The sequence below is a fragment of the Protopterus annectens genome, chromosome 9.part0 (genome assembly GCF_019279795.1).
Source record: "Protopterus annectens isolate FY-2018-M chromosome 9.part0, PAN1.0, whole genome shotgun sequence".
NCBI classification, from domain to species: Eukaryota; Metazoa; Chordata; order Ceratodontiformes; family Protopteridae; genus Protopterus; species Protopterus annectens.
In genome coordinates, this window is record NC_056743.1 from 1,385,371,430 (window position 1) to 1,385,386,409 (window position 14,980).

Genomic DNA, 14,980 nt, shown 5'->3' on the forward strand with positions numbered 1-14,980 from the left:
GAATTCGAAATTCTGACGGGAACCCATATATATATATATATATATATATATATATATATATATATATATATATATATATATACAGGTTTACATTCAAAAGTCCACGATCGGACTTCGTTCGAGTTACATAAGTCTGAACACCCAATTCAACATTAGAAATGAATGAAATAAACAACAGTGAATGCCTCAGAGTTTATATATATAAGTAGCAGAGGGTGTAGGGGGTGCATGGGGGCAAAAGCGCTATTTGCTGTGTTTTGCAGGACACCACACCTTGCAGAAGTGTAGACAATGCTTGAAAAATTCTCCACTTCCACGTTCGGCATGTTTTGCAGTAGTTCTTTTTTTTCACTTATATAGTTCGAGAATACACAAATAAACCAAAGAATGAACCTGGATGCCACTGTTCAGTGAAACAATAAAGCCACAGAGAGAAATGTAGGCAGACTTCCATTTAATAGTAAAAGCCACAAGACAACAAAACATATAAACATATTCAACACTTTGTTTTTGTTTCTAGCACTTCCTCAGATGTGGGCTGTCACAAACCAATCCACTTCATTACTTAGACTCCTGATACTTTTTTCCCCAGCTGGGGTTGCTGTTTTGTGGCTTTTACTATTAAAAGGAAGTCTGCCTACATTTCTCTCCATGGCTTTATTGCTGAACAGTGGCATCCAGGTTCATTCTTTGGGCTATTTGTGAGATTTTGCCTTGTTTGCCTGCTTTTTGGATTTATTAGTTCGAGAATACAATAACTCGCACAAAGTGTGATCACATAACTGATAGTAAACTATATATAATATATATATATATATATATATATATATATATATATATATATATATATATATATATATATGTATACACACACACACACACACACACACAAACAAATATATATTATATGGATTCACTTCAGAATTTCGAATTCACAAAACCTTGAATTTCATATGGTCGAGACCATATGATGGAAGTTTTATAACTTTGAAACTGAAATAAATCTAAAAGGAATACAAAACCATGTTCCTCAATGTTTTTTGCAGGGAGGCAATCCTCCCTGTTCACCCCACACCCCCCGCTATTAAAATATACCAACTCTGAGATTGCACTACAGCATGGAAAAGGGATTATTTTCCATTCTGCACTGCATGCAAATCTCTGTTCTGAATTTCAAAGTTCTAAACCTTTGATCATATGATCTCAACCATATGAAATTCGAGGTTTTGGGAATTCGAAATTCTGAAGGGAACCCATATTATATATATATATATATATATATATATATATATATATATATATATATATATATATATATATATATAGGTTCACTATATAATTTCGAAATACTAAAATCACGAATTTCAGTATTTTGAAATTATAATACCGAGAACTCAGAATCCCAAAAATAAAAAAAAGTGAAATTCATCCCGAAAATAAAAAAAACGTGAAATTCAAACACGTACCTATACTACACAAACACATAACATCCCCCCACAACCACACACACTAACTTAAGCTATGTATATAAGGGGGGCAAGCCCCCTGCGCCCCCCACCCCCCCTCTTCTTATATATTCTAACTCCGAGATCACACAACCAGCCACACAAGTGCAAATCACACACACACACACACACACACACACACACACACACACACACACACACACACACACACACATTTTACACTCCCTCGCACACACACTAACACACTTACATCCCAAACAACACACACACATAGACAAACAAACACCACACCACTCACTCTCCAAAACAACAGAAGCCCTAATTCAAAGTATCTGTAATTCGAGACTTTGAATTTCCCACTTCTGCTGCTTTGGGATTCCGGGTTCTCGGTATTATAATTTCGAAATACTTATACAAAACTGGTATGGTGGACTGCGTGTTTTCCAGTTTCCATAATCCTGATTCAGAAATGTTCGAATCCTCATTAGCGAATGGTTGTGTGTATTAACTAATGTAGGATTGACATTCTGATAACAGATTGCACTACAGTGGGGACAGGGAAATGTACCCTTTTCTTCACTGGAGTGCAATCTTGGAGTTGGAATATATAATATGCAGGGTGGGGATGGTTGGGGGCTTTCCCCCCTTCAAAAATGTTAAAGGTAACACTGAATCTTGACATTAAAACTTCCGGTGTTATATATATGGATTCACTTCAGAATTTAAAATTCCCAAAACCTCAAATTTCATATGGTGGAGATGATATGACTGAAGTTTTAGAACTTCGAAACTCTGAAATAAATCTAAAAGGAACACCAAACCATGTTCCACAATGTAAGCCCCCATATACCCCCATGCCCCCTACTATTTAAATATACCAACTCCAAGATCACACTACAATGAAGGAAAGGGAGAATTTCCTGTTCCGCACTGTATGCAGATCTCCATTCAGAATTTCAAAGTTTAACCATATGAAATTCAAGGTTGTGGGAATTCGAAATTCTGACGGGAACCCATATATATATATATATATATATATATATATATATATATATACAGGTTTACATTCAAAAGTCCACGATCGGACTTCGTTCGAGTTACATAAGTCTGAACACCCAATTCAACATTAGAAATGAATGAAATAAACAACAGTGAATGCCTCAGAGTTTATATATATAAGTAGCAGAGGGTGTAGGGGGTGCATGGGGGCAAAAGCGCTATTTGCTGTGTTTTGCAGGACACCACACCTTGCAGAAGTGTAGACAATGCTTGAAAAATTCTCCACTTCCACGTTCGGCATGTTTTGCAGTAGTTCTTTTTTTTCACTTATATAGTTCGAGAATACACAAATAAACCAAAGAATGAACCTGGATGCCACTGTTCAGTGAAACAATAAAGCCACAGAGAGAAATGTAGGCAGACTTCCATTTAATAGTAAAAGCCACAAGACAACAAAACATATAAACATATTCAACACTTTGTTTTTGTTTCTAGCACTTCCTCAGATGTGGGCTGTCACAAACCAATCCACTTCATTACTTAGACTCCTGATACTTTTTTCCCCAGCTGGGGTTGCTGTTTTGTGGCTTTTACTATTAAATGGAAGTCTGCCTACATTTCTCTCCATGGCTTTATTGCTGAACAGTGGCATCCAGGTTCATTCTTTGGGCTATTTGTGAGATTTTGCCTTGTTTGCCTGCTTTTTGGATTTATTAGTTCGAGAATACAATAACTCGCACAAAGTGTGATCACATAACTGATAGTAAACTATATATAATATATATATATATATATATATATATATATATATATATATGTATGTATACATACACACACACACACACACACACACACACACACACACACACACACACACACACTCATACACACACACACACACACACACACACACATATAAAATCCAGCACCACTCATATGCAATATGCAATAACAGATGTATTTGTTGTTCAACTTCACTTAATGATCAAATAATATCTGCATTTAACATTGCTCTATGTATCACGAGAATAATGAATATTAATTGAGTAATATAAGCTGATTTGACTATTCAAACCATGGAAATCAGCATTTGATTGGTAAAAAGCACTAATTGAAGGGTAATTAAAGTATTTAATCAGTACAAGCAGAACATTTCAGTATCTGATGAAGTCCCACCTTGTGAGACGAAAACGCATTAGAGTTTGAGAGACAGAAGAGCGTTAATCTTGTTGTTCGAGAATTTTGTTGTTCGAGAGGATTTTTGGAAATAAACTGTGGATTTTATTTAATCCATTGGCTGGTGGTACTTTCAAGCACTTTGCATCAAGTTTCCTAGTGATTTTTGTTTTTTTCGCTGGATGCTAACGCTGATTTTGGATTATTGGTTATTTACAGCGAGTGAGTATCGAAGGGCAGGAAGAACTTGGTTTGACCAGGAAACTTATCTGGCAGCTCACGGAGCTTGTCAATTTGCTCACACCCATTTGTTCAAACCTTATTGCTGGTACAAACGAGGATAAACTGCAAGGAACCGAAGGGTTAATGCAACAACAACACAAAAGGAAAAGGGAGCTGATTGGCGAACAAGAGGACGCCGGCGACCTAGGAAATTCAACGGACACTGACTTTGATCCTCGTAATACACCAAATATTTTTTGTGAAGAAAGGGGAGGTCTCCCCCAAAGAGCTACGATACGTAAGGATTTAGGTGCCAGACCTAAAACTACTGCAGGTACTGTTAGTAATCCTTCTACCACTACTGAGTGGCTTAAAAAGAACTTCAGTTTCCAACTAACTGACAATAAGAACAAGTGTGTTGCCGATGGTGACACTTATAAAGTGAAAATAGATAAATTATATAAACTTATGCTTCAGTATAGAACATGTATTATCGAGAACGCATATTTAAAAGAGTGTATTAATAAGGAAATAGTCCCGAAGGGACTACGTATTTGTAAATACCCTAATAATGTGCAAATGGGTACTGTGTTTCATGAGAGCTTGGTGAAAACATTTAACAAATGTGGATTGGAAGTTGTGCAACATATCATTGATGAAAATGAAAGAAAATTAAGGGTTTTAAATGAGGAAATTGAGGAAATTGATTTATGTATTAAAAATGACATGATTTTTAACATTAAGGAAGAGAAAGAGAGATATTTTAAAATTAGAAGTGACATTGATAGTAAATGTAATGAAGTTATGCAGCGTAAACTTAATAAACTGAATAGAGACATTCACGAATATGCGAATGACATTAGTTACCCTAAACCTGGATACAATAACTATCACAACACAAGTTATAAAAACAAAAAAATGTATAATAGGAAGGATACTAGGGACAATATGATCGATGTACAAGAGGAATATTGGTATGATACAGAATTCCCACCATTAGCAGATAAAGACCAAGACACACTACCTGAACAAATAAGGGATAGGAGAGGGAATTTTCAGACGCGGGGGGGGGGGGGAGATTCTGGCAATGAACACCCTCACCCATTATGACACCGAATTGGATTATGGTTCTGACTTTGATTGTGGTACTGACAATGGCAATAACAATATAGAGAACGAGACTAATGACATTCATCAGGAAAATGTCAAAAACAGCTTTCAAGGGTTTTCTATATACAACTTTAGTAATATTGTTCTCAACAAAAAACATTTTAAATTGTTGAGCAAAGGATTAAAATATATTCCATCTAGGAAAGGTGACACAGCTAGTACTATTGTGGACATGAAATTATTCGTAAGGAAAATCAACCTAACCATACTGGCTTCTAGAGTAGGATTCAATAGAGAAACTAAGGAAAATACAGATTTGGTTAGGAAATCTACATATAACCCACCCTTACTTCCACAAATTAAGAATTTTGAGATGGTTTTGGAAAGGGAAATAAGGAAGAAAGACACTAGGAATAAAATCAAAATCCATCAGAATCTACAAAAGGATGAGAGAGAAGTATTAAAAGAACTCACTAAAGACAACACAGTGAGAATCATGAAACCAGATAAAGGGGGTGGGATAGTAATTATGGATAGAATTTTATATGAAGCCAAAATGTGTACTATTCTGAATGATGAAAACAAATATTGTGTAGTCTCAAAACAAGAGATAGAGATGGCACACAAAAAAATAGAACTAATAATTCAAGATTTATTAATGGAAGATGTAATTGACATTAAAACAGTTAATTATTTGAAAGTCAAGAAGCCAAGGGTAGCCACAATATTCGGCATACCCAAGATCCATAAAAATCAGGAAACCCCCCCTTAAGACCCATAGTGTCAGCAGAAGGAGCAATGACAGTTCCCTTAGCTAAATATATTGATACAAAGGCTAAACATATATGGGTCAACAATAAAATAATATTAAAAGATTCCTGGGATCTCCTCAGGGAACTAACACCTAGTGTGTACAAGGAAGATATCATTTTCATTACTATAGACATCATTGATTTATTCTCTTGCATCCCACACAACGAAGGGATGGATATGTTCGAAGAAAGTATTTTTCTTGACAAAGTTATGACACAAGAAGAAAAAATAGCAACAGTTAATTTTATGGAGGTAGTACTGAAAAATAACTATTTAACCTTTAATGGAGAATATTACAAACAAAAATCTGGAGTTTCAATGGGAGCTGCATGTGCCCCTACATACGCCAATATTGTACTATCCAGATGGGAAGAGAAGTATATCATAAATTCAAAATACAAAGATTATTGGGTATTATACCATAGATTTTTAGATGATATAGTGATTTTCTGGATAGGGGGTGAAAAAAACTTTAAAGAATTTATGGAATACATAGATACTACCACAAGTTTTTTGAAATTCACTTATGTCCTAAATAGAAATGTGCTCAATTATCTTGATGTGGAGGTATATAAATTTGAAAACAGGTTTGAAACTAAGGTATATAGGAAGACAACATATGTCAATTCCTTTCTACATTTCGATAGTGCGCATCCATTTCATAGCAAGAAAAATATTGTAAAAGGACAATTTGTGAGGGGGTCTAGAATGACCAGTCGAAATGAGGATTTTTGTATAGAATGTGATAGGTTGGAGAACATGTTTTTGGAGAAAGGTTATCCTATCGACTTCTTAAGGGATATAAGGAGGGAAGTCGAGATAGGTAGAAATGGGAGATTTCACCCTATAAAGGGTATAGAACAATCTATTAATAAAGTAAGTGAAAATGAAACAATAGTCAATAAAGGGGAAGAGTATCAAAGAAGATTAGTAATAGAATACAATTCCTTTAACAAGAATATCAGGGGAATTTTTAACAAAGAATGGGATAAATTCTCATCCCTAACTGATATGGAAGAAATTAGAAAAATTGTACCTAAAATAGTATATAAAAATCCCCCTAACATTAGGAACATGATAGAAAGAACAGGAAACCCTACGAAAATAAAATCTAATCAATTATTAGGGACCTATAAATGTGGGAGATGTTCACAATGTGTGTTCATAATGAACAAAAAGGAAGTATATTTGGAAAGTAGAAAGAGATTAATAACTAGTAATAGTTATTATAACTGTGACACCCAGAGGGTAGTTTATTTAGTAATATGTCAGAAATGTCACTCTTTTTACGTTGGAAAGACTGAGAGAACCTTAAAGAAGAGGGTGTATGAACACACTTATGACATTTGTAAAGAAAGAATGACTAACGCATTGTATAAACACACCAAAATCTGTCTTGAAGCAACTTATTTATTTTTTGTTTTAGAACAGATACAAGTGGACCCTAGGGGAGGTCCCTGGGAAGATAGATTAGAAAGTAGGGAGCTATGGTGGCAGATACACCTGGATGCAAGCAGGAGCCCAGGACTAAATGACCACATATCTATAGGGGCTATTTTAAGATTAAAATCCAACAAGATTTAATTTTAAGAAAATTCCAGGTTTCAACACTAGATGGTGGTAGTTCACCATAATATAACCCATCTGAGGAAGAAACTAATTTTGTCTTTATACATAATTCCTAATAGTTTTTCAATATTTTTTCAATATACTCCCTACACGCTTCTTATATACATTGGGTTAGGATGTTGTAGTTATTGTAAAATGGAAAATAATCTATACAAAAAATTATTTTAAAATTAAATAAGGTAACTTTTATAGTAGGAACACATAAGTATTGAATAAAAACAAAGCAAAATATATGGTTTAGACTTTAGAGCTGCATTAGTTTTTTAAGAAAAGTATTTTATACAAACATCATGAATTGCACTTTGATAGTTCATAAAAGTTTTTTTAAAGTAAACATGCACTGCACTTTATAAAATTTAAATAGGCTAGAGACGAACAATAGAATGGTGCCTATGACTATGAATTTTTTAGAATTGGTTCATATGTATTTAAATATACTATATAAACGTGTTTTTAAAATATTTATAAAATTTACAATAATTGAAAATGCAATAACAGATGTATTTGTTGTTCAACTTCACTTAATGATCAAATAATATCTGCATTTAACATTGCTCTATGTATCACGAGAATAATGAATATTAATTGAGTAATATAAGCTGATTTGACTATTCAAACCATGGAAATCAGCATTTGATTGGTAAAAAGCACTAATTGAAGGGTAATTAAAGTATTTAATCAGTACAAGCAGAACATTTCAGTATCTGATGAAGTCCCACCTTGTGAGACGAAAACGCATTAGAGTTTGAGAGACAGAAGAGCGTTAATCTTGTTGTTCGAGAATTTTGTTGTTCGAGAGGTTTTTTGGAAATAAACAGTGGATTTTATTTAATCCATTGGCTGGTGGTACTTTCAAGCACTTTGCATCAAGTTTCCTAGTGATTTTTGTTTTTTTCGCTGGATGCTAACGCTGATTTTGGATTATATATATATATATATATATGTATACATATACACACACACACACACACACACACACACACACACACACACACACATACACACACACTCATGCATGCACACATACACACACACACACACACACACACACACACACACACACACACACACACACATATAAAATCCAGCACCACTCATAATGCACAGAGGTTAGCTGAAAACAATGTGCCGTTTTACAACAGGATGTAAAATAAAAAGCAAAGCACCACCAAGCACCCAATATTAGAAAGACAGATACTTAAATTCAGCAAGGCTGACTCTACAATGTACAATGCTAACCAGGTTTCTCTCCCTAGAATCGGAACTTCTTCAGTGCTAATGGTATGGGGCCTATATTATATGTTTGAAGAGACTTTTCTTCGAGCATATAGCCATCAACACCTAAACAGCGAATGCTTTAAAGCATGGACGGCCACGTCAGGAAAAAATTCACAGGGATGTACACAAAAAACACAAACTTCAAAACCCTAATCAAGTGGAGGGCTTCACCCTCACACCCCCCGTAACTAAATACACCAACTCTGGGATCACTCTACATTGGGGAAAAGGACAATTCCCGATAACGACCAAATTAATTTTTTCCCGAGGAAATAATTCGCAGACGTGGCCATTCGCTCTTTAGGGGTAGATGATTATATGTTTAAAGAAAAGTCTCTTTGAATATATAATATAGACCTATTATATCTTATACCATCATTTGTTTTAAAAATTCCTTGGCAGTAAAACTATTTAAAGAAAACGTTATCCATGTACAAAAGTTTTATATCTGTAATAAAATAGATATGAAAGGATCATTTTCACTTAGTAATGCATTATCAGATGCTAAAATATATAAAGATATTGATCTTTATAAAACGTGATAGTCATATATACTTTAAATGCAAAGAGAAAATATCACCCTCATGGGGTCAAAAAGAAAAAATTAACACTGCATGCAAATTCTCTAATGAAAAAAACATAGCAATGCTGGCTTCAAAAATAAAGATATTTCAGTCCTTAAAACATTCACCATTCATAACAAACATCATGAGGAGGAATTCATTACTCACTTATGTATATACCTTTAAAACAAAAATAATCAAAGTGTGGAACTAACTGCAGTGAGCTTTCAAACAAAATTAAACACTCAACGTGTATATTTCCTTGGCATAACAGCACAGTTTTCTGCCTTTGCTGAAAACTGTTGCTGACTATCATTTTTTGTATCACACCTTAATAGAAATATGAGAGAATATGCACTAGAGATTGCAAGTGTGATAGCAAAGCAGAGAGAAGGGAATAATTTCCAGAATACAAAGACAAGACAAATTTGCAGTTTTGCAAACATTTTCATAAATAATGTGTGATCACTCATTCCACTAATTGCGTTATGTACACATTTACAATCAGCTGAAAATGTCCAACTGTATGAATTATTACTGAGTATGAAATGTTAATTGATTGTATGCATATTATTTATTTGCTTTTACAAAAGTGTGTCTGCAGCAAAGAGCAATAACCCACTACAAATGTGTTGTGCAAGTGCAGTAGTCAGTTTCAGAGCTGTGTATTTGGTTAACCTTTGTTTCCCTTTTTTATCCTTTTAATATTTTTTCTTTTCTTTATTTTTTCTTTTCCTATGTGCACAGCACATGGCATAGTACAAACACAGTTAATTGCTTAAAACTGAAAATTTAATGTCAGTCATCTTTTAGAGCGCGAAAAACACTTAGCAACATTGTGAAGAGGTCAGCAACACGGATGGTAATGACTGTAGAAACTCCACCTGTTTCCCAGCCATCTGTGTGGCACAAGGTATAAATACTTTGAGCTAAAAAGAGAACATAGGTAAAGCAGGGTTGGAGTCAGACAGTAAATATTTTTACTAAGGAATGGTCATAATGAGTATTTACACAAGTAATATATGTTCGCTATTGCTTTTTACATTTGCACATTGCCTACCTATGAACAAATGCAGTTTACTACTTAAGGAAAAACAATTTAAATTTTATTTGGTTTGCCTTCCCACGTGCAAACAGGCTCAGGGTGAGGCACAGCCATCAACACTCTAGAGAGTACTGTGTGTGAAAATACAACTACTGTGGCCCCAGGTTTAAATGCAGTGAATTCATGGCCAGAACACAGATGAGTCAGGATTCAAATCCAACAATCCACATTTTAGTGATTGTGGCCCACTGTAATTTTACAGAAAACTTGGATTATAAGGCTAATACTACATATTGCTAACTATGTAGAGCAGGTTGATTGGTGGAAAGGTTTCATTACTGCTTGCATACACATACATTTGTAAGTGTTATACATATTATGTAAGTGGTTTAGCTTGACAATGATGATAATGTAGCAAAAAATGTAGCTGCATATCTTTGTTGGACACAATAATTCACTGACAATTATCTATGCATCTCCCATAACCCAAATATAACTGTAAAACAGAATGCATTGTGAAGTATGTATCATAACTCCTAACTCTATTACTAAAGTAATGCAGTTCCATCTATTTCCACTATATTGTCAGACATTAGTCCTGCATCACAGCTGAGAATGCATCAGCCAGGACCTATTAATGTCACACCCATACCGAATTGTTTGAAGTGTAACACTAGCCCCCATTTAAACTTTATATCTGTAATATCCATGGTTGGCAAACACTTCTTCTAAGGCAATAAGGAATAGTCACCTATGTAGAAATGTATGCATTCTCTTTTATATAGGTTTGACTCCCATATTATGAAGATTATTTTTAAGTGTGTGTAAGTCCCCACAATATGTGCCAAGTCATCACATTTATCCATCCAAAGTCATGGCTTAAAAGCCAAGTAATCTAGCATTTCATTGTTGGCCATTGGGCAAGTGTAACCAGGTATGGTATCACACATGAAATAAATCAATGCCAAGTCTCAGATCAGCATGTGTAACCAGGTATGGTATCACACATGCAATAAATCAATGCCAAGTCTCAGATCAGCATGTGTAACCAGGTATGGCATCACACATGCAATAAATCAGTGCCAAGTCTCAGATCAGCATGTGTAACCAGGTATGGTATCACACATGCAATAAATCAATGCCAAGTCTCAGATCAGCATGTGTAACCAGGTATGGTATCACACATGCAATAAATCAGTGCCAAGTCTCAGATCAGCATGTGTAACCAGGTATGGTATCACACATGCAATAAATCAATGCCAAGTCTCAGATCAGCATGTGTAACCAGGTATGGTATCACACATGCAATAAATCAGTGCCAAGTCTCAGATCAGCATGTGTAACCAGGTATGGTATCACACATGCAATAAATCAATGCCAAGTCTCAGATCAGCATGTGTAACCAGGTATGGTATCACACATGCAATAAATCAATGCCAAGTCTCAGATCAGCATGTGTAACCAGGTATGGTATCACACATACAATAAATCAATGCCAAGTCTCAGATCAGCATGTGTAACCAGGTATGGTATCACACATGCAATAAATCAATGCCAAGTCTCAGATCAGCATTGCTCTTTCATAACCTCCCTTACTCTTTGTTTGGCGATGGTTCTCTTTGCTTCCATGTCTGAGCACTGCTCATAAAATGCAATATCACAAACTGTCAGGAAAACATTGCAACTGCTGTTGGAGGACTTTTGCAGACATGGCAGGAGGTGGGAAGGATGGTGCCATATTTAAGGCACACAGGTTTGGAGTGGAGGACTCAAAAATATTTGTTGCACTTCTTGTGAAGTGCTATAGCCATAGGCTGCTGCAAGGGGACTATACCAGGTCTCAGTATAAGGCTGAGGCTAGGAACAGCCTAACCAAGGCTTTCTCAGTGTGACTGGCATACCACACACTGGCAGTGTAGGTGTCGCTACAGTAAACTAAAGAGGTGCAGGTAGGCACAACTCAACCAATGGCTGGAGGAGTTTAGAAATGCTGATACCCCCCCCCCCATTGTATAAGTATACAGATCAAGCAACTTTAAGTGTTATGAAATGCTATAGATAACCAAGACTGGTATGTATAATGCTTTCATGTCACTTCTGTCAATTTCTGTTTTACAGCTGCAGAGGAAATCTTGGTGAACAGGGAGGCACATGCTGAGAGACTGGAGTGAATCAGACAGGCAAGAGGTATGTATGCGACACAACTGACCCTGATTGTTATAGATATATTGTGATTACATACATCAGTAACAAGTTCAGAATGCATTTCTTAACTCTAACAGTAAGCATGCATGCTTTCTGCTGTAGCTGCTCATAATTGTAGTAGGCAAGTGTAATAGTATATTCAAATTATGTGGGTTTGATTCCCCACAAGCAACCTATAGGTTGGCATTCAACAAGTATCACTTCTACATTTGAAATGCAGCAATTTTGGCTCTAATGTCATGCTGTTAAGGTAAGCTGTAGTATCTTTTAAAGCATATATGGGATATCCACATATTACAAGAATTACTTGAAACAATTCAGTCATTTTTTTTTTTTTGAAAGCTCTATCTTTAGTATAATAATAAAAGGATATTTATTGTAATAAAGTATACATGTGACATATCATGGTTCTAATCCTCTCTTGTCTTTTTTGTCACACCTCACCATTGTCTCTCTCTCTCTCTCTCTCTCTCTCTCTTTTTTTTTTTTTTTTGCTTACCCAGAGTCACACCATTCTGATGTCATACCTTTCTGACAACAAACCAAATTTTTTTTCAGCACATGAAAGTATACCATTTTCTGCAGCTCAGCCTGCCAACCTCCACTAGCTGCCACACCAACAATCAACACCTCTTGGACAGAACCTGGCAGTACTGCCTCCACCGTCTCTGCACTACCTGGCCTATCGACCTCATGTAGCATTGCCCTGACTGCTGGTGCACTGGTACCCTCTGGGAGTATTACTGGAGGTGGTGATTACATTGCCAACCAGCAGCTGCCAGGGATGGCGTGTGATGTAATAAAAACTGGCATTGGTGCCTGCATCAGCCACCTGGAGAAGTTGCTCATTAAAATATAAAAGAGAATCCCACAACAATTAGTCTCACATGGAACTTAAAAAAGGGACACTGATAGCAGTTTTGAGAGTGAGTACTAGATTCTCACTATCACATTTGACAGGCATGTGCCTCCAATGTCCCTAGCCCCAGTCATGGTGTCCCCCAACTATTTGTGTCCATCACCTTTCCTCTATCTGTCTTGTTTGTCTGCAACTTTTTCTTCACCTACCCTACCTACCTGACCCTCACATTCTTATGTCCCTTACCCAACATTCCTCTCGTTTTGTAATCCAAAAGATAAAAATGGGCTCCTGTTCCACAAAAAAATGTATCCCATACATAGCTCACCACTTTGCATATGTGTCTTCTTGATGCACTTCATTTGGTCCAGTTGGCTATACAACATCATTGCATCATTGTTGCCCATCTGTGTTGTGAACACCATCGAAATTCATCAAATTTTCTCTACATGTACATATTATTGTATTGAAGAAGGGGAGATCTATGGTTCTTTCTTAATTCCCTCCTGCAAATTCCTTTATTGTTTCACCTTTATTCTTCCCCATGCTTTCCCCTCCAATTCACCACTTTCCTATCTACACCATTTTCACACCTTTATTCTGGTCAAAAAATAAATTCTCATAAGACAAACATGGCCAGAACTGGCCCATAAAAAATGTCTTCACTGCTTGTCCTCTGTATTGACCACACTAGTCCAGTTATCACCACACAATGATGCTTAAATGTGTTGCACTACAGGAACACAGAGTTAACACAAAGTAAAGACACTAATCTGAAACAGTCAGTCTGACAGTTATGTACACTGATGGATATAACAAATTATAACTTCCTATGTGGATGTTGACATGTCACTTGACTGAAAAATCTTTTTGTGCAAAGCATTAAGGGGTCAATTCCCGATGCCTCTCACATTATTTCTTACATGTTTAACCACCCATATCTTAAAATTTGTCCCAGTATGAGTTCTCATGGAGATATATTGGATACTGGCCATAACAATTACTTGCATTGACATCCATCCCCACAATTATTACACATTTGTCCAACCTTGTTCTACTTGTCATAAGCCTGTTGTTCCTCTGCTAACCCTTCTTTACACCCTATGTCCATCACTTTATGCATGGCAGCTTAATAATTAGAACAGACCAAAAACATGTCCATGAAAGTTACATTACAACAAATGTTGTTATATGTATGTTCATCCCTCCTTGTATGCACACCTTCACTCCCACCCCTGTTTACGTGTGTGTATTAGTTAGGCTGATGGATGCACAGGTCATCTCATGGTTTCTACATAATGGCATGACTCTACTGCTGGATAACACAAACAAGTTACCTTGATTCAATAGGTGATCAGTGCTCTTATAGTGTGCAAGGTTTCGAAATTTGCTGTAGGATTCCCTTTGCATCATATTCAGGTGATGATGGCTGTAATGTTCATTTAAAATGATATGTAAACTGTTCTTGCTGTGGAGAAGCATACAGCACACACTTTTTAGGATATTAGACTATACACAAATTGTTAGCATATCTGCTTAGTCTTAATAATTTCAAAAGTTGTACCACTCCTTGTGTATTAGAAAATCCTGTACACACAATTAACTTGTTATTTGC